The sequence below is a fragment of the Megalobrama amblycephala genome, linkage group LG3 (assembly GCF_018812025.1).
Source record: "Megalobrama amblycephala isolate DHTTF-2021 linkage group LG3, ASM1881202v1, whole genome shotgun sequence".
In the NCBI taxonomy this organism is placed as follows: Eukaryota; Metazoa; Chordata; class Actinopteri; order Cypriniformes; family Xenocyprididae; genus Megalobrama; species Megalobrama amblycephala.
The window spans coordinates 41166194-41187849 of NC_063046.1; positions in this window are offsets into that span (position 1 = coordinate 41166194).

Below are 21656 nucleotides of genomic sequence, written 5' to 3' on the forward strand. Positions count from 1 at the left end.
CACAACTAGTAAAAAACATACTTCTTGTTATCTGTAACTTAATTCTTACATGTTAAAATTTAATTTTCACTAGTAAAAATTCTTATTGCAGATATCATGAATTCCGTTTAGGATATGTGCATAATAATGAACTCCTTTTAGGATATGTGCATAGTAATGACGACTGCTTGTTAATATTCAAATAAGAGCGTGATGTTTTTACGTGCTCAGAACTGTGGTGAACTTTGGACAAACTGGCAATGGCAAAGGAGGTTTTTAGGCAAATTTAACGCTTCACAATTCAGTTTTCAGACCATACAATGCAAATGCAAAACCAAAAAATTTAAACCAGGCGTTCATTTTCCTTGTTTTACGGTTAGGCCTACATCATCGGTAGCAGCCGCGCCGTATAGAGTTACAGTAGAACAGACCGTTTGTGATGCATTTTTAAAAGGTAAGCCGTTTAAATGATAAGATTTTATATCATCAGTACATCTGAATCAAATTAACTTGTGTATTAAAGCATGATAGCTGATATTGCTCACTAAATAAATAGTTTCAGGGGAAGTTACAGTATATGATAGTAGATTAGATAATAGATTAAAACAGCTTTATTCATCGTCGTGTAATTAGAGAAAAAGGCTTCTCAACGGGATTATATAACTTTGGGGCTTGTGGTGGGTGAAAGTGGTAAAATGAGAATATCCTTATTCCTTATTAAATGTACAACCCAGGTGAAAAAAAAAAATACTATAGTAAATAGTAGCCTATTGTGTTTTTGAACCATACTATAGTAAATTGTAGAATACTGTCTATATTAGCCTATAGTATTTACAACACTTTGTTAATGAATGCTACAGCATACTGCAGTATAGTGAACTGATACTGTAATAAATACTGTAGTATACTTTCGTTTTTTACTACATTGTGATTCTGTTGACTGTCTATATGTGTCAGCTCGGCTGATTTTTGGATTGATGGGGAGAGGGAAGTTTATAAAAAAAAAAAAACAATGCTTAAAAGCAGCACTATATATATATATATATATATATATATATATATATATATATATATATTACACTAGGCTAAATGGGAAATCATACTAAATACCAAAACTGTATTATATACTACTACTATATTTAATTTGTCCTGTTTTGTCTCCTTTTATCTTACTTTCAATACAAGCACAAAGGGGATTCAGATCCTGAAGACTCCATGCAATCTCGCTGTACCCTCACCGCCAGTCTCTGCTCCTTGGATTTTGCAAGCTTTTCCTTGCTCCTTATTTTTAATAAACCTTCAATAAACATAAAAGTTCCCAGTGTTGTTTTTTGTGAAAAAGGGCAGATACACCTGTATATGATTAACACACAACTTGGCACACAATCTTTAGTTCTTTAGATTGCTCCTGCTCACTAGAACATATTTCCTCTTTTCCGTGTAAGTGGGGAAACCATGCATTCACACTCCTTTCTCTGATCAACTGGATCATCCTCGTGCAGCACTGCAAACCATAGCGGAGACTACAAGATCATGTAGGAAAGGACAGACGAAATGCTTGACATGCAGTTTATTTATTAGAAATGTATAAATCCATTGCATTAAACCAGTGCAAAAGTCAATGTGTGTGTATGATCATGTTTTGTTTTAGAATTGAATATATTGTGTATGAATCTATATAGTAATTAGTTAATGAGGTGCATAAGAATTGTAAAAATTAAGATTATTTAAATTTCACTTAAAATTTTACATTTCACTTGTTTGCAATGTTTTTTAAGGCAATCACCTGTCACCTGCAGGTCTCATGTCCTTGTGAAACCACAGTGAACATGACATGATTGCAATTTCACAAATCAGAAATACAATTCTTACTAGTAAAAACTTCATTTTTACTAGTAAAAACTTCATTCAAAGTTTTTACTAGTAAGAATGAAGTTTTTACTAGTAAGAATGAAGTTGTTACTAGTAAGAATGTAGTTTTTACTAGTAAGAATGAAGTTTTTACTAGTAAGAATGAAGTTTTTACTAGTGGAAATGTAATTCTTGATATCAACAATTCAGTTGTTGATATCAGGAATTACATTTCCACTAGTAACAATGTTAATTCTTGATATCAACATTTGAATTTCCACTAGTAAAAACTAGAATTCTTGATATCTGTAATTGTATTTTCACTAGTGAAATGTCACCATAGGCTGCCATTCAAATTCAATTGTGAATATCAAGAATTGAGTTCTTACTAGTTGAAATTCCAATTTCACATATCAGAAATACAATTCTTACTAGTAAAAACTTCATTCTTACTAGTAACAACTTCATTCTTACTAGTAACAACTTCATTCTTACTAGTAAAAACTACATTCTTACTAGTAACAACTTCATTCTTACTAGTAAAAACTACATTCTTACTAGTAACAACTTCATTCTTACTAGTAACAACTTAATTCTTACTAGTAAAAACTTCATTCTTACTAGTAAGAATGAAGTTTTTACTAGTGGAAATGTAATTCCTGATATCAACAATTAAGTTCTTGATATCAACAATTGATATCCTGGGAATGAATAAAAGTCAAAACGGCTTGTCTAAGTGTAGGTAAGGCGCGTTAAAAAATAGTTTTGACGCAAATTGACAGAGGTTCTAATCCGCCTTTTGCCGAACTCGCTCTACTTCCTTTTCCCATCCATCAGATTGGAAAGGCATTTATCTTCAATAAAAATGAAGATATAAAAATAAGATATTCGAAAAGTGTCGAACTTACGAACTTAAGAAATTAAAAAGACTTCCTATTTCTGCGGTTTGTGCATTTTATAAGTCAAACTGCATCGTTGACAAAGTGGATGTAAACTAACTACAACGCACTGCACCATTCGCAATAATGGAAGTATACCGCTCAATTCATTTAGTGTATTTATGTATATTGATACACCGTTTACTCTTTTATGAAACTATCATAGTTAATGAAGCCCAAGTGCCACCTACAGGCCTATTAGTGTAGGCTGGTGAAATGGTGACATGAAAAGAAAGGATTTTTATGATTTATGAAAGATAATTATGCAGCATTATGAAAAAAGTCTCTTAATAAACTCCTCCTGCATTTATTTGATCAAAAACAGCAATATAGTGAAAGATGATTACAATTTACAGTGATGGTTTTCTATTTTAATATACTTTTAAATATAATTTATTCCTATAATTTATGCTGTTCTTTTCTAACATTTTATTCATCAAAGAATCTTGGAAAAAAAGTATCACAGGTTATAAAAAATATTAAGCAGCACAACTGTTTGTAACATTGATAATAAATGTTGCAATGTGACACTGAAGACTGGAGTAATGATGCTAAAAAATTCAGTTTTGCTTCACATAAATCAATATATTTTGAAGTGTATTAAAACAGAAAACCATTATTTTAACTGTAAAAATATTTCACAATATTACTGTTTTTTCTGTATTTTTGATCAAATAAATGCAGCCTTCTTGCAAAAACATAACCTATATATATATATATATATATATATATATATATATATATATATATAGATAGATAGATAGATAGATAGATATATATTTTACATTGCCCCTTTTTTACATTTGAGCCCCTGCCCCTGAGGAACTCTCTGCATGTCCCTGTCTGTTATTATTGCACCGTTTAATGTACAACAACACTAATGTACAAATATTATCTGACACCATTTATAAGTAGCCTGTAAATATATCATCTAACTACTATGGGCACTTATTGCAAAGAGAATACTTTTTTATAGGGCAAATAGAATATTTAGCTTTTTTCACTTAGTGTAAGTAGCGTATAAGAAATGGTGCTATTTTCACTTAGTGTAAATAGATTCTGTTGCTATTTTCACTTAGAGCTATTTTCACATTTCGCAGTCTGTTCCCACGGATTTAAACTGTACTCGTCCAAGAAGAGAACAGGCTTCCGGGTTATCGCAAATAAAATAATGATATTTTTATATAGGGCAAACAGAATGAATCTTAGGCCAATTACTTTTTGTGTAGGCCTATGTGGAATGCATCAAATTGTCTTAACTGCATGCTTAAAATAATTCTCTGAGGCACTTTTTTTTCTAACTCAGAAGACACAGATTTTAGGGTAAGGTCAAGAAGGGATACAGCTACGGACACTGGGAATGCGCTAAATTAATATTTGGTCATTTCATTACTGTATGAGCACGAACAGCCCATTACCAACACATGTATATCAAACTTATAAACATGGAGACATGTTTATAAACATGTCTGTAAACATATGCATATATGTATATGTAAACATGGAGAACAATAAATGACCACACATGCTGAGTTTTATGAGTTTATGATGCTGGTGGTGAGTGTAAAATCAAATTCAAAACAGCCATTTCACCTGGAAGATTAAGGCTGTGATATTAATGTTGGCCACTAGAGGGGGCCATACGATAAGGAATCTTTTAACCTTAATCTTTTCTCTATCATTTTTTTCTTTGTTTTTTCACTTTTACATGCCCCAATAAAATATTATTTGTCAAGTTTCCAGACATGATTGCTGTAGGCCTACATTTAAAGGGCACCTATTATGCCCCTTTTTACAAGATGTAATATTGGTCTTGGGTGTCCCCAGAATGTATTTGTGAAGTTTCAGCACAAAATACCCCACAGTTAATTTATTATAACCATTTTAAAATGTCATTTTTGGGGCCTGTTTTAAAAAGAGCTGTTTTGGTGTGTACCACCTTAAATATAAATGAGCTGCATATCCCCGCCCTGCCTTTGGATGAGGGTGTAACTTGCATACCTATGGCAATAAACAGTCGGTAGAAGCAGAATGGCTGAGAGTGAGAGACCCGCTGTTTTGTATGGCATTCAGCCGTACATGTTTGAACCGGAATCAGACCCAGATGATGAAGAGACTCCGGCAGAAGAAACACAATTGAGAATGGAGCAGGACGTCTCTGAATGGTTATTTGATAGATTTATGTACTTATAGAGTTTTAATCGCGTCCCCTTTGCAATTATGGATGTGCAACACACACACACACACTGTGATAACGTTCGCGCAATTTTTTGAAACTACAAACACAAATACTGTGATAACGTTTGCTAAGTAAACATACACAGTTTTTAATACAATATCTTTAAAAAAAAAAAAAAAAAAAAAAAAAAAAATATATATATATATATATATACGTGTGGATACACACTATACAATCAAGGTTTAAATTATATACACAGACATTCTACGACGACGACAACAACTTTAGACGCATTTGTTATTGAATTGGCTAACATCGACTTAAATTACTATTTGCTCAAAAAACATTAAATACACTTACTTCTTCTGGAGGTGACGTTGGATCGCGAACAGTAGGCAACGATCCACACTTGAGGATTAACTTTGAAGCAAGACCTGCTTTGAATTGACCCTCGTTCTCAAAACAGTCAGTCAAAAAATGATTCTCGCAAACATAAACGTATTTTGGAATTTTTAGTGCCGCCTTTCCTTCGTAAATAAAATCCATCCACTGCGTTTTCAGTGGCTCTGATGTCGGAAGTAAGTGAAAACTACTATGTTCATTATTACATCCCACAACAGAACACTTATGTTTCTTAGGAGACATTACCGGCTGTCGTTGAAACAATGGAGGATGGTTGACATGCAGATCACCGAGGGCGGGGTCTATGCCAAAACCAGATTGTCAATCAAACCACATGGGTGGGGCTTAGCGCAATTCTACGTCACAGTGAGAGCAATCTTAGAACAGGGCGTTCTGAGACAGTACTTATGAATTATTGAGATTGTAAAAAAACCACTGGGTGGATTTTTCTCATTCTATTGTGGTTTTGCTCACACACTGCCAACACACATTTATGGTCAAACACCATGTAAAAGTGAATTTTGCATAATAGGTGCCCTTTAAAAGGAAGAGACCATTTTATTCATCTTTTTTAACATAACATACACGATTCCATTCTATTCCGTATTGTTTTGCAGGAAAAAGCTCTGTAATGGAACAGTAGAGGCACTTTACCAAAACAGAAAAAAAAGTTTACGAATAAAGCATTCATTAGTTATTTTATGATACTACCGTTGTTAGGTTTTAAGTAAACATTATAGTTATAAAGTAAAACGACAATAACAACGACAACAACAATAATAATAACAGGCTGACAACCCGATGGGCAAGATTACATTCTTATTAAATCATTGTCTCTTCCACTCCAAACCCACTACAATTGAGAGACATTCCAGATGCATATTTCATTCAAATATATTATGCAACTGGACTATCAGACGAGTTATCCAGTGTTATATTTAATGTGACATTAAAATGGCCAACGGGAATAGGAAAGAGGTTCAAAAAGACTTTATCATTCATCTTGTCCAATGTGGCCCTATACTTCAAGTTAATGGACAACATATTACTGTAAATAAAAATAATACAAGTTATTAGCACATTACAGTGTAGCTATCATGCCATATTTACGCATCCATTGGACACAGAGTGCAAATATTTCGGCTCATTATTAGGCTATCCCATATGAGAAGGTGTCGGTGTACATAATACATCAAAATGTACAGTAAAAATGTTCACTAGCCAATAACTTTTCATTACACTGTTTTACAATGCAAAGGCCTTTAATCAAAGAAAAACACCGGCACGAATTTGGGCACAATGACGACACATTCTGTATTAGAGCCATATGTAAATGTCATGGATGGAACAATAAAAAAATAGTCCATTGATGCATTAGACAGTGTAATGAAGACAAAAATAAACATGAAAAACGACATGAGGTTATTTTTCTTATGTTCATGTCAATGGTAAAATAAATGATACATGAATGCCTTGTTCATTTTTTCCTTTAATTCTCAGAAGGACCCCGTGGCCAATAAAAACAAACAGGATGAAACTACTTTTTTTAACAATTAAAAAAAAAAAAAAAAAAAAAAAAAAAAATCAAGCCATAATATAATTTTTATGTTTTATTAACTAAACGAAAAAATAAAAGGAGCCATTTCTCTGGACGGATGTTCTTCTTCCATCTTTGGCTTACAGAGGATTATGCGAAAACCACATCTCATTAATATTCATTAGCTCATTACCATAGCTATTTTTACCTGTAAAAATTGCGTTTCTAGATATCAGTAATTGAATTTTCACTAGTTGCAAGAGCAATTTCAGATATCAACTCTCTTTGTTGATATCAATAATTACATTGTTACTAGTAAAAATGCGAATTTTTGATATCAAGAATTCAGTTGTCACTAGTTGAAATGTCAGTTCTTGATATCAACAATTGAATTGCTACTAGTAAAAATGTTCATTTTTGATATCTGAAGATGCATTTCCGATATCAACATAATTTCAGATATGTAAAATGGCTTTCTTACTAGTAACAATCACATTCATGATATCAGAAACTAACATTGTCACTAGTGACAATCAAATTATTGATATCAAAAATGAACATTGTTACTAGTAGCAATTCAATTGTTGATATCAAGAACTGACATTTCAACTAGTGACAACCGAATTATTGATATCAAAAATTTGCATTTTTACTAGTAAGAATTGTATTTCTGATATGTGAAATTGGAATTTCAACTAGTAAGAACTCAATTCTTGATATCAACAATTAAATTTGAATGGCAGCCTATGGTGACATTTCACTAGTGAAAATACAATTACAGATATCAAGAATTCTAGTTTTTACTAGTGGAAATTCAAATGTTGATATCAAGAATACATATTTCTGCGAGTGATGACATCATTGTTGATATCAAGCATTAAAATTTTTACTAGTGGAAATTCAAATGTTGATATCAACAATTGTCATTGTTACTAGTAGAAATGTAATTCCAGATATCAAGAATTAACATTTTAACTAGTGAAAACTGAATTGTTGATATCAAAATTTCATATCCTGGGAATGATTAAAAGTCAAAACGGCTTGCCTATTGCCTTTCCCAGGATATAAATTGCTGATATCAAGAATTCTAGTTTTTACTAGTGGAAAATAATTCTTGATATCAAAAATTAGCATTTTAACTAGTGAAAATTGAATTGTTGATATCAAAAATTAACCTTGTTACTAGTGGAAATGTAATTCTTGATATCAAAAATTGCCATTGTTACTAGTGGAAATGTAATTCCTGATATCAAGAATTAGCATTTTAACTAGTGAAAACTGAATTGTTGATATCAAGAATTCATATCCTGAGAATGAATAAAGGTCAAAACGGCTTGCCATAGCCTTGGCACTCGGGAACAGCCTTCATTATGTCCAGATCACACACTGCCAGAGCTCTCCAAGACTTCAGCTCTCACATCCAGTCTGAAACAGACAGCGATTTTACAAGATGATGAGTGTAATGTGGAAAATCACAAAACCAAAACAAAACCATATTATGACATTGGTGATACTAACAAGTATAACGTCATCTTGTAAAGTAGCTGTCTATTTTTTTCTGTGCATTTGTGCTGTATTACCTCACAGAATAAATTATATGATTATTATCAGAATTATTTTATTTGACTGCTTTTGAAATTGTTTTAAATCAGGTACAGAAGGTTGTTTGAGTAAGTGTTATGTTTGACACATTTCAGGGTTTTGTGCTGCAATACCCTGCCTTCTCAAACTTTAAATAAAACGAAACTAAACTATAATTTCCTATCATAATTATAATATTTTAAACAAAAATAACATTCTTTAAGAAGCTGCTGGCATGAAGACTGCCATCAAAACAAAGCTCCAAAGATTTATATTCCAAAGGAATATTTTATTACCTTTTCGAAATAATCCATTAAACCGATGCGATTTGAGGAGCGTGTCCTAATGTTTTCAGTTCCATTCGCTTGCGCGTTGTCTCAAGGACACGCCCACAATAGAAGGATATCATGAACATTCGCGTAAGCGCCACCCAGTGGAACAGAATATTTCAGGAACTGAATATATTGTAACACCTGTCTGAAGCAGGAAAGTCTCGAGAGAAGCCAGGTTATCCCGGTTTATATTCTGTTGATATGAAAAATTGTGTAGATTTATAAAATTAATAGATTAAATATTGCGAGTCTGTTATGATGTTATGATGAACTATAAGCCTTTCTCCACTGACATTCTGAGTTGTTCAAAGCGTTTGTAAGGAGACGGCAGCGGTCTGACTGCTGTCTGATATGAAGAACGGGAACCGGTGTGTGTAATGTTGGCAACACATTATTAGCTGTTTGATAACATAGTCAAGCAAGAGGCTAATCATATTAATTAATATTAATTAATGACAGAACCGTTGCAAGGGCTGCAGCCTAGTGTGCGAGCGCATAGGGCTCGTGCCAAGTGACAGCTGACTTGAAGTAAAGCCAATAAAGTTCATGTTTTTGTCCTTTGAAATATTTTAATAGCCTACTATTAAAACATAGCTAAAACAATATTTCTCTGAGCGTGTGACCGCGATTCGTGTGCATATTCAGTCAGTGTGTCCCTGCACGCCAAGTTCTGAGAGAACCATTATAAATTTTAGCCTACCTGATAAGTTCAAGTATGCTGGAAGTCCGCCTCATTCAAGGATGTGCATTTGTTTCATGTACGGAGAAGGCACTGGCGCATGCAGGATTTCATCTGAATGTTTTTTTTTTAAATCTGATAACTAAAAGCAACGAATTTGTCAAACATCCATTTAGCGCATGTTCAGAGGAAAACGGCCGAGCAAGTGGGGGCGGGGCTAATTTGCATATTCATTGATCCGTGTATATTAAACGAGACAAAGGGTGTACAAGCTATTTTAAGGCATGAAGACATTTTTTTTCACTTGATTTTTTTTTTTTTTTTTTTAAATATGTCATTTTGGTGATCAAATATGAGTTTTAAGGGATAAAATAATTGTCTACAGGGGGACTTTAATGAAAAACTGACGCTTTGGACATCATTGATATTACAGTTTGATTTAGATATTACATATTGGTGAAACCAGGGCATTACTTACATTTATGTGGATTCACACCTGTCGTCACCGGCACACAATGAATTATGGGATAGGGTAGACCGCGAAGTGTCTTAAGATGGACGCTTCATTCTACCAAAGAGTATAGAGGGTATGCATCGACTGACGTCACTTTCCCGCCGGAACGCGCTCCCTCAGCTGGACTGGGTGGTAAAAGAACCTGCTGCATGAGTCATGACATGGATTTAATAGGGGAAACTGCGAAAACGCAAGTAAAACAAACGATTACACTAAATGTTGGGCTCGACAGTGTTTCTTACAACTTGTCAAATAAACCTAATCCATGGATATTGACATGCAGCCAGGAGTCGTGTTTCCTGACATTTATATATGTGCCTGATTGAAAGCAAAACTGCCTGTGAATGCTTTAATACAAAAACCAATGCTGCCACTCAGTCTTTGTGCCACTCAGTGTGTAAAAAAGGCTATCGTTTTTTTGTCACCCTAACCTCTCTCTATTAATCTCACTCTGTAGTCTGGCTATCACCAGACCAAGCTCAATTTAAAATTGAACATTGGTTTGGGGAGTTTGCTATGTATTTCCTACCACACAAGAGGCGTGATCAACGAGCATTAGTCACGCAATTGGATAGTCCTTCAACCAATCAGATCAACGATCCGAGTGACGTACTTTGCAGAGCGATGCGAAAACTCCAGACAGGTATACCGTCTCAATCAGCCCTAGTTCAGTCCAGTAGTCAGGGCACTGATCAGGGAATCAGCCACTCACTTTCATGATATACTGATTCACGACCTAGGGAACTAGGGAGCTGATTGAGACGCAGGTTTGTAGCATTGATCCGCGGTTTGCAGAAGCAACAATGGCACCGAGCGATTTTTGCAGGTTGTGCAAAAAAACATGAAAGTGAGTGGTATTTACACCCACTCGAGCAATTTGTTTGCTAACTAAAGAAGTCATTCAGCATCGTCGAGAGTTTAAAAGGTGACTCTGATACTGTTCTGGTTCAGTGTAAATGAACGCGGAATATAGCCGCCCTAAACTACGTCATTGTCATGACAACCAAAAAGAATTCCAGTCAGCTCAGGCGGCGCGAGATTCAAGAAGCAGGGAGACGAAACATATAGAGCAAATAATAAAAATATTGTCTACCATCAAGGGGCATTGGAGTAAAAGAGTCCTGTACTCACATCGTGAAGCAAACCACCAAAATAACAGCAGAGAATCGTCGTGTGTCATCAATCGCCATTTGTAATCTTCCTATGAAGAGACTGTCGGATCAACGCTCAGCTACATTTCTCTCAGATAAGGTAAATGCTTAACACAATCGGCATTACTGTGATTGTGCATTGTTATTTTGGAGTGACGGTTGTGCGAGAGACGGGTAGATCAGATAGAGTTTGAAAGCTGCTTGCCGTCGCTTCTCTATCGTCATCGTGTTATACCCGCCAATAGCGAGCAAGGTGGATAAGCCAGTCTGTGATTGGTTCCCGCAAAAGTGTAACAGCGCAGCAGAAATGAATGCACAGGTTTCCAGACTGAGTTGCCTAGCGAAATCAAATCGCAGGCAGATCAGGCTGGGTTTACCCAGACTACTCACTCTGTATTTCGAGGTACACTCATACACAGTGCCTTACCTGAGCCAATCAGCGTCCAGAAACCTTGATCACGTAATCTCCCCCGCCCTCACAGAGACGGTAGTTCAATGCAACGGGACACGGAGACGGACGCTGAAGTTATAGCGGCATAATTGTTTATGATCCTTTTATAGATCGTCTTTTGGATGATGGGTTGTGCGTGAATGAAAAAGTAAGTTTGAAATCCATAACTCAATAGCCCATGTAAACTCAATTTGTTCTTGTAAACGAGTTATTCCCGCTATATAATGAGATGTGCTTATGTATGTGTGTATTCATAAGTGTGCTTTTAACCCTCTAGTTCGTATGTTTGTATATATATCTTCATTATTGTGTGTGCTAGAGATTTAACTTATTACATTTATGTTCCTGTTTGAAATTCGCTGTATATAAATATATATAAGAGAGAATTGTTGTAAACAACTTGCTACACGCATGTGCGTTCATAGCCCAGTCAGAGTGGCGCCAGGCAAGCTGCAGCACTAACAAGGTGTCAGGTTACAGCTGTGCGCTGCACATAATATTGAAGCTGCACATAATATCGAAGCTGCACATATTACATTTGCTTTAAATCTTTTGTGATTTAATGTTCATGTTTAATTATTAATCTTATTTTATTGTATCACATTATTGCCAATATGTATAATTGTTGTAATTCATTATTATTATCATGTATATTCATGTTTATGTTACTGTTTTTAATTTATAGAAAACCACAACACAACTACAACCACAATCAAAATACAAACCAGTCTGTTTAGTGGTGACAATAAATGGGTTATTCCCAGAAAACCAAGTGCATCTTTGTTTTGTCTCTAATCGGACATTCTTTGGTGGGTCAGCACCCTGAGCCGGCAACTTGTCTATGGTGAAGAGCTACAAAGAGCCAACCATTTTTTCATGGTCCTTCGAGCCGGATCCTGGACTTACCAAAGAGATAGAAGATGTCACAACATGCAGAGGATGAGCCAGGAGGAAGTCAGGAACAGTGCGAGTCAGGAGGAAGATGGTCCTTCCCGCACGTTATGATGAGTATGATCTCACTGGCTTCAACCTCCCTAAGCCTGTTTCACAACCCATGTCACCACTCACACATTCAACCAGACTGGCTGAAGGCAATGAAGCAGAAGGTGGGGCAACTGGCTTTACTCCACTGCTACCAGGTTACGAGGTTGACCGTCTGCTACAGCGGTCCAGAGGAGTGTGAATCTGCATCAGACATCATAAGGAGAGAGAATAAGGATCTCCGTAAAGCCTTGCAGATGATACAGCAGGAAAGGGACACTTTTCAGAGCTCAAATGAACAATATGCAAAGGAGCTTGTTCTGCTCAAGCAACAAATGAAGCAGCTACAAATTCAGATGGAATATCAACCCCTATAGTCAACCCCTTTCCCCTGTCACTCCTCCAATGCAATATAGCTTCAGTCGTCCTACACCCACACCACACGTCCAGCTGCAGGTACGTTCTGAGGAAATGAGCTTCAGACCCATACCAGCTCCACACCTCAAACTGCCAAGGGAGCATCAGAATGAGGATAAGCTTCGAAGTCCTCCACACTGCCCAACTCCAGCATCTGCCTCCATTATTAAACAGACCTCCTCCTCACATTATATGCCACAAAGGGGTCAGAGACCAGATGTGCATTACTCCCACAAACAGGATCCCTCAAATTCTCCATATTGGGACTCTCAAGACCCTGTCAGGCATCCACAAACGCCATGTCGGTCACTTACTCCATCACCTCCCCCTGAACAAGAACTGATGTATCAAGGTCCAACTCCTACGATTCCTGACTTCATACATCCCAAGTATGAAGCAAGAGAGTTCTCACGACTGAAAATTGCTCTGGAAAATATCCTCCCAGCTAATGCGACAGAAAGGTTCAAATTCAAGATACTGATGGACCATCTGAAATTAGAGGAGGCTTTGCTAATTGCTGACTCATACTGTCATTCTCAACACCCTTACACAAGGACCAGCAGTATGGCCAACCACATCAGCTAGCTCTGCAACGGTTTGCAGAGTTAATGGATGGGCCAAACATTGCAAGCAGAGACCAGAAGGCCTTTAGACTGTTCGCTCTCAAAGTCTGTTCACTGGTTGGCATGCTGGAGCAATTAGGCAGGAAGGGCACTTTCGAGTTACAGTGCGGCTCTCATGTGTCTCGGCTGCTTGGAAAGCTTCCACATGACCTGAGATCAGGGTTTCGAAGGTTTGCACATCTACATCGTGTACCGATCCCTACACTTATGGATTTTGCAAAATGGCTGGAGTTTGAGATCCAAGTGCAAGAGGACACTACCAGATTTGCAAGCAGTCAGCGCAGAGGGGCATTGACACGAACAAGAGAGACTATCAGAGACTTGAAGCCGGCCACTAAAAGCACCGCAATCTTTCTGGGAACCGAGAAGGCGATTTCTGAGTCAACACCATCTGGTACACCATCTAAGTCTTCTCTGAGACCCTACTGTCCTTACTGTGACAACAGTAAGCACTCCCTCAACAACTGTACCAACTTCAAGCAGCTTACTAAAGACCAAAAACGAAGCTGGGTCAAAGACAACAACAGATGTTGGCGTTGTGGTAGAATTCATAGGTCAGCAGAGTGCAACCTAAAAATGCGTTGCAGACAGTGCAGCAGCCGACACCTCATGGCTCTGCATGACATCAGTGCTGGGAAGCCAGAGAACCCAAAGCATGTTCAAGACGAAACTGCTGATACCAACACTTGTCTGCTCAACACCATGAATGAGATTCTCCTGATTCATAAGCCGCCTACCAGCCGAAAAGTTCTACTTAAAATCAGCAAGGTGATTCTCAGAAATGGAAAGAGGAGAATGGATGCATACGCAATCCAGGATGATGGATCTGAGAGAACTATTCTCCTCCACAGTGCAGCTCAGCAGTTGGGCCTCAAAGGTCAGCCTGAAGACCTTCCGCTTCGAACAGTCAGACAGGAGCTACAAGTTCTCAAGGGAGCGGAAGTTTCATTCACTATCTCCCCAATCACTCAGCCTGCTAAACGATATCACATCAGAGGTGCCTTCACTGCTCAACAGTTAAGCTTAGCAGAACACTTACACCCAGTGAAGACTCTGAAGGAGAGATATCAGCACCTTAAAGGGCTTCCGCTGCACAATCTTGAAGCAGTCTGTCCTGTGCTGCTCATTGGATCAGATAACCCCCATCTGATCACTCCAGTGGAACCAGTAAGGCTAGGCCCTCCAGGGGGACCAGCAGCTATAAAGACACGTCTTGGGTGGACATTACAGGGCCCGGTCCAACATTTACGGAAGGACATGACTGAACAGCACTGTCTCTTCACTTCAGTGTCATTCCCAGAGTCAGATCTCTACAAGCAGGTGGAGAAACTATGGCAGATGGACGTACTGCCCTGGCGCAACGAAAAGATTTGCATCAGATCCAGACTGGACCAAGAGGCAGTGGAACTGCTGGAAAGGAAAACAGTAAGGGTCGAGGTAGACGGTGTCAAGCGATATGCAACCCCCCTCTTGCGTGTCAAAAACATGCCTGAACTCAGAGCACCCAAAGAGGCAGTCTTATCACAGCTCAGGGCCACTGAAAGGAGACTGGTGAAAAATCCACAGCAAGCAGCTGCTTATGCTGCTGAGATTTCAAAATTTGAACAAGCAGGCTATGTTAGCAAATTGCCACAGAATGCTGAGACAGACCCTTCCTGCTCCTGGTACATCCCGCATCACATGGTGCAGCACAACGGGAAAAACAGGATAGTTTTCAACTGCTCGTTCCAGTACCACGGACAAAATCTGAATGAGCTTCTACTCCCAGGACCAGTTTTGGGGCCATCTCTACTTGCTGTGTTACTCTGATTTAGGGAACATTCAGTGGCAGTCAGCAGCGACATCAAGGGGATGTTCCACCAAGTTAGACTGCTCCCAGAAGACAAACCACTCTTGCGTTTTCTCTGGAGAGACCTACACGTACAGGAACAACCCAAGGTGTATGAATGGCAAGTCCTCCCTTTCGGCACTACCTGCAGCCCCTGCTGTGCCGTCTTTGCCCTCCAGAAACACGTCCTGGATCATAGCCAGCCTGGAGATGATGTCCACAATTCAGTGCTGAAATTTTTTATGTAGATAATTACCTACAAAGTTTCAATTCAACAGAAGAAGCAAAATGTTTTGTTGACAGGATCAGGAACCTGCTGTCAGAAGGAGGCTTCAAGCTGAGACAGTGGTCCAGCAATGCCCCTTCAACGATAAGTCACCTGCCCCACGATGCCATATCGGACAGTGCAGAACTCTGGATTTCACAAGGCTGAACAGACACCCAGGAATCAACATTGGGGCTCCTCTGGAAACATCAGTCTGACACAATCTCCTACAAATACCGGGCCAAGGACAGTAGTGAGACTACCATGCGCAACATATACAGAATCCTGGCCAGTCAGTACGACCCATTGGGTTACCTCACCCCTTATACCACTCGCGCCAAGATCATTGTACAGCGCCTTTGGGACAAAAAACGGGATTGGGATGATCCACATTTGCCCACAGATCTGCTACAGACTTGGACTGAATGGGAGGAGGAGCTGCCAGCCCTACAGAATATCATTCTTCCTCTGTGTTATTGTAGCCCCATCAAAGACACAGAAACAAGCCTAAGAGACATACACATTTTCTGTGATGCCTCCGAACGTGCCTGTGGCATATCTGCGAACAGAGGATCAACACGGGCAAACTGAGGTAGCTTTCTTAATAGCAAGATCACCTGTAGCACCGAGAAAAAAACAACAACAATCCGTTCCCCGATTGGAATTATGTGCTGCACTAACAGGAGCTCAACTTGCCAAAGTACTCAAAACTGAATTGACCCTGCCCATACGCCAAACAATTTTGTGGACTGACTCCACCACTGTCCTCACATGGCTACAATCGGACTCTTGCCGATTCAAAGTATTTGTTGGGACTCGGGTAGCAGAGATCCAGGATCTCACAGAGCAACACAGCTGGAGATATGTACCCTCCACAAGTAATCCAGCCGATGACATCACTCGGGGAAGGAGTCTCTGTGATCTCTGCCCTGGAAGCCGCTGGTGCCAAGGTCCACTTTTCCTGAAAGATCCACCCGATCTGTGGTCTGAATGCCCAAGTCCAGAAGAAGTAGATAATAACGAACTTCGTAAGTCTGGTTCCAGTACTCTGGTCTGCTTCACATCCTCTGATTTCTGTCAGTTTAAGACTCTGGAGGAGCTAATTGAGTCCACGGCTCTTCAAGGGGCGGTCGATGGTAAGCCCACAGCCAGTGAAGTACAGAGATTAGTGTTTTGCAGCAAGCACAGCAGGAATGCTTCCCGCCAGACTTGGAACAACTGAGGACCGGTAAGCCGCTTTCCCGCAGCAGTCAACTGAGAGCACTAGCCCCTGAACTCGATGAGGAAACAAAATTACTCAGAGTTGGTGGACGCTTACGACATAGTCCCTACCTGGAACCTGACAACATGCACCCTATCATACTGGATCCAAGGCATCCCATCACTAAACTGATAATCCAAAGTCATGATTCTAAACTCTGTCATCCCGGTCCTGAGAGGGTGTTCGCCGAACTCCGCCGTAAATACTGGGTCCTTCGTGGAAGAGAGCCCACCAAGCGTCTACAGCGAGAGTGTGCACAGTGCCAGAAATGGAGAAAAAAACCCAAAAGGTGCCTAAAATGGCGGACCTTTCCCCGGCAAGACTACGCCTTTTCAAGCCCGCCTTTTACTCCACTGGCCTACACTGCTTTGGTCCCTATATTGTCAAAACGGGTAGGCGCAATAAGAAAAAATGGGGAATAATATTCAAATGCTTCACCACCAGAGCAGTATACATTGACATTCTCCATAGTCTGGAAGCTGACTCCTTCCTCATGGCCCTCAGACGGTTCATGGCTAGGCGAGGAAAACCTCATGAGCTCTTGTCACATCAAGGCACAAATTTCAGAGGAGGTGAAAGAGCTAAAGGAAGCTTTTACAGCTCTCGCCCCAGATCTGCAGAGGCAATTGGCTAAACAGCAGATTGAATTCCATTTCAACCCTCCCAACTCACCACACTTTGGAGACTGCTGGGAGCGAGAAATTCGCTCTTTGAAAAATGCACTGATGGTTACTCTAGGGACTCAATCAGTGACTTATGAGGTCCTTCAAACTGTGCTGGTGGAGATTGAAGGAATCTTGAACTCCAATCTTGAACTGACAGTATACCCCCAGTCCGAGCTGGTCAGCCGACGTCGATGGCGTCACAGCCAGATCCTCGCAGACCAATTCTGGCGACATTATCTCAAATTCTACCTTCCTGGTCTTCAAAGCCGACAAAAATGGCAAACTGATACTCCAGACATCCAGGTTGGCACTACAGTGCTGATCATTGATCCTCAGCTACCCAGAGCTCTCTGGCCTGTGGGAAAGGTGTCAGAACTCTTCCCCGGAGCTGACACGCGAGTGAGGACAGCCAAGGTTCAGGTGGGAGAAAAAGCTTACACCCGACCAGTAGCACGCCTTATACAATTACCTGCCATTCCTGATTAAAGTAATTGTAAATCCCACAGTAGAATAGAAGCCTTTTTGTATATGTACATATTTCCTTATGGAAATCTGGGCGCGGCTGTAAAAAAGGCTATCGTTTTTTTTGTCACCCTAACCTCTCTCTATTAATCTCTCTCTGTATTTCAAGGTACACTCATACACAGTGCCTTACCTGAGCCAATCAGCGTCCAGAAACCTTGATCACGTGATCTCCCCCGCCCCGCCCCGTTTCTGGGAATGTCTTGATTAAGTTGCCTTTGCCCAATATGTATAATTGTTGTAATTCAAAGTTTTATCTTCAGTGTTTTTCCACTCGTCACCCAAAGAATGCATACTTGAGATCTTCTGGAGAAAAACAAAATCATTTTACCATAAGCATATAAGTAAAATAGTATGGAAATTATACAGATACTCCACAATACTCTGCAGCAGCCATTTTGTAAAATGCATTTTTTCATGAAAATTGTCACCGGTGTCACCTTTTTATGGGTAACAACAGTAACGATCAGTAACAAACACCAGTGACTCCCATTTATAAATAAACTTTATTTAAAACTATTTATGTAGTTCTTTTGCATAAAATAGCACTAAGATTTTGTGATTCTAACTTTTCCTTCTCATTGTTAATCCTCCTTTGGTCATGTATGGCTAAATTGAGGGTATATGGCTAAATTTATTCTCAAAATTATAGTTGAAGAATAAGGATCTTTGGTCTTATGTCACTTGTGATTCATTGGTGTAACTGTTTTTTTGTTTGTTTGTTTGTTTGTTTGTTTTTTTCTGTCACATTAAGCTAAAAGCCCTGATGGATGTTGTTTTGTCAAAGGTAACGACTCCATAGGCTATTAACAAATTACGGTCACTATAAGAGTAAAACGGAGGTCAAAATGTGAAGCTTGAGTCTTAGGTCTTTTTAATGAAGTATAGTTTGTCAACTGCACATTAACATTTAGGCTATATAATATAACAAATATAATAGCCTATATGAAATGCCATTGAGGTAACATGAATGTTCAGATGCTTTGCATCAGAGAAATACATTATATTTTTAAAGTATATTAAAATAGAAAACCATTATTTGGTTAGAGACTTGAGACTTCTTTTAAAAACATTATAATAGTAATGTGTCCAATCTTTTGACTGGTACTGTAATTTAAACTATAATAGGCCTATGCAAACGTGTACATACATGTTGCTCACATATTATGGTAGCCTAGTTAGTGCTGAATACAGTGTAATGACACTTTTTTTCCATTAATATGTTTATGAATAACTGAAAAAACACAAATGCCAGGGCATGTCAAAACTTCTCCAGGGCCCCAAAAAATCCTCAGACCCCAGAGGGCATGCACATTTGGAGAAATATTGATGGATTCTCATATGTTTATGTCAATTTTCTATACAGAGGAGTAATATTTATTCAATATGTATTGTCATCACTATGAGCACTGGATACTTTGTTTTCAATTCATACTTGCAGCCGGAGAGCGCTCTGTGCACATTTAGTCCACAAATGATTCAGTGAATAACAGGCATACCATGTGACATTCCAGGAACTAACAGAGGCTTCCAGAGATCGCTAACCATGGCTATAACATGCAGATAGACACTTTTGAGGATAACAAATACACGATAGCGACGATGTATACATGTATTGCCTCAGAATTTGCGTCTGAATAGCACTCGCTCAGATCACGCATCATGTTAGTTTTCTTCATTTTGCAAAAAGCACAACATTTTGTTTTTACTTTGAGTATACACAAATAAATTTAAATGGTGTATAACTCTTAACTGTATATGCAAAATTGATGGAGTATTTGAGTCTCTTTCATACTGATAAGAACAAAAGCAAGGTGGTATCGCCGGCGCGACCAGCCAGACCTCTGAATATGAAATAAAATGTGAATGTGCGGCAACTTCCTTAAAGAAATGTAATGATGTTAAACATTTAATCACCCTTAAACAGTAACATGTTGACAGCGTCACTACTTTGAATATTAATTATGAATTTTTTACTACATAGGCCTACGGCCAGGGGCCGTTTTTGGGTAACAGCCACTCAATGGCGCTCTGGTAGTGCGGCCGCCATTATGGGCTGAAAATACTAACTGGACCATAGAAGCCTTCACATCTTATGCACCCAAAACTGGCGAATTTCACTGCCAAATCAGAAGCACAATAGAACAGTTTTTTAAATTAAGTCACCAGTAAATTGTATGGCTCCTACAGTAAATGTTGTATTTTCTGTGTTTTATTTTACCAGTTGTGGAATCCATCCATTCAACCATCTGAGGTAAAGTAGTTAGCCTACTTTATTCCATTTTATGCAACTTTACACATTTATTAATAGTCAATTAATAATTAATACATTTAAGATCATCATGTTTGTGACCTAGTGGAGTAATAGTAATGATATCTCTGAATACCTGATGCAGTTCAAGATGAGCATTTCTGGTTAAAATGTTTAATTTTTTTTTTTTTTTTCTTTGTTTAGAAAATGAGTGATTGTTTCTCTAGATAAGACCATTATTTCTCATCTGGGATCATGTAGAACAATTTGAAGCTGCACTGAAACTAATTTTGACCTTCAACTGTTTGGTGCCCATTGAAGTCCACTATATGGAGAATAATCCTGGAATGTTTTCATCAAAAACCTTAATTTCTTTTCAACTGAAGAAAGAAAGACATGGACATCTTGGATGACATGGGGGTGAGTAAATTATCAGGAAAAGTTTATTTAAAAGTGGACTAATCCTTTAAGCCTTTAACCGCTCTTCTTCATTTTAACATTCTTATATGGTCTCGACACACTGACACAGCCTACTAGACAACACTGGGACATCCAGAGAGAGCGCGTGCGTTTGTATTTGCATTAATGTGAATGTAGTATATACTTATATGCATTGTTATATTAATACAGTGTATACTTTTTTCTTTATTTACCCTGAAAGAAGGGAAGTGAAATGTGACAACATGCCCCATAGGTGGGGCACATTGTAACATGACCATTTGACAGCTAAAAATGTTATGGGACTGAATTAAAAAATATACATGACAAACTCAAATATTTTGTCAATAAAAGACAATAATTATTTTTCATATAAAATAATAGCATTTTTTTTTTTTAGAAATTCAAATTAAAATAATTTTGTAGTTTGACATTGAACACTCTGCAAAACACAGCTATACAGCACTGGTCAAAACAATACATCCAAACAGATGAAGAGACATATTCAGACATTCAGAAAAACACAGAGCTGAACAAAAACACTCCTCTCCCTCCACTCACAGCTGGCAAAGACGAGACAGTACAAATGCTTTTCTTGAAATTTCTTGACATTTCTTGAAATAATATTTTCTGGATGTTCAGGTTCTTCCTCTCAGTCTTTATTCACCTTTTTTTCCCATAGTTTCTCAACATAAATTCATAAAAAGTTGATTATGCCAGTTGTATCTTAACTGTATAGAATATCATAGTTCTAATAGCGGGGCACATTGTAACGCAGTGTTACAACGAACCCTGTCTGCAACTGGACTTT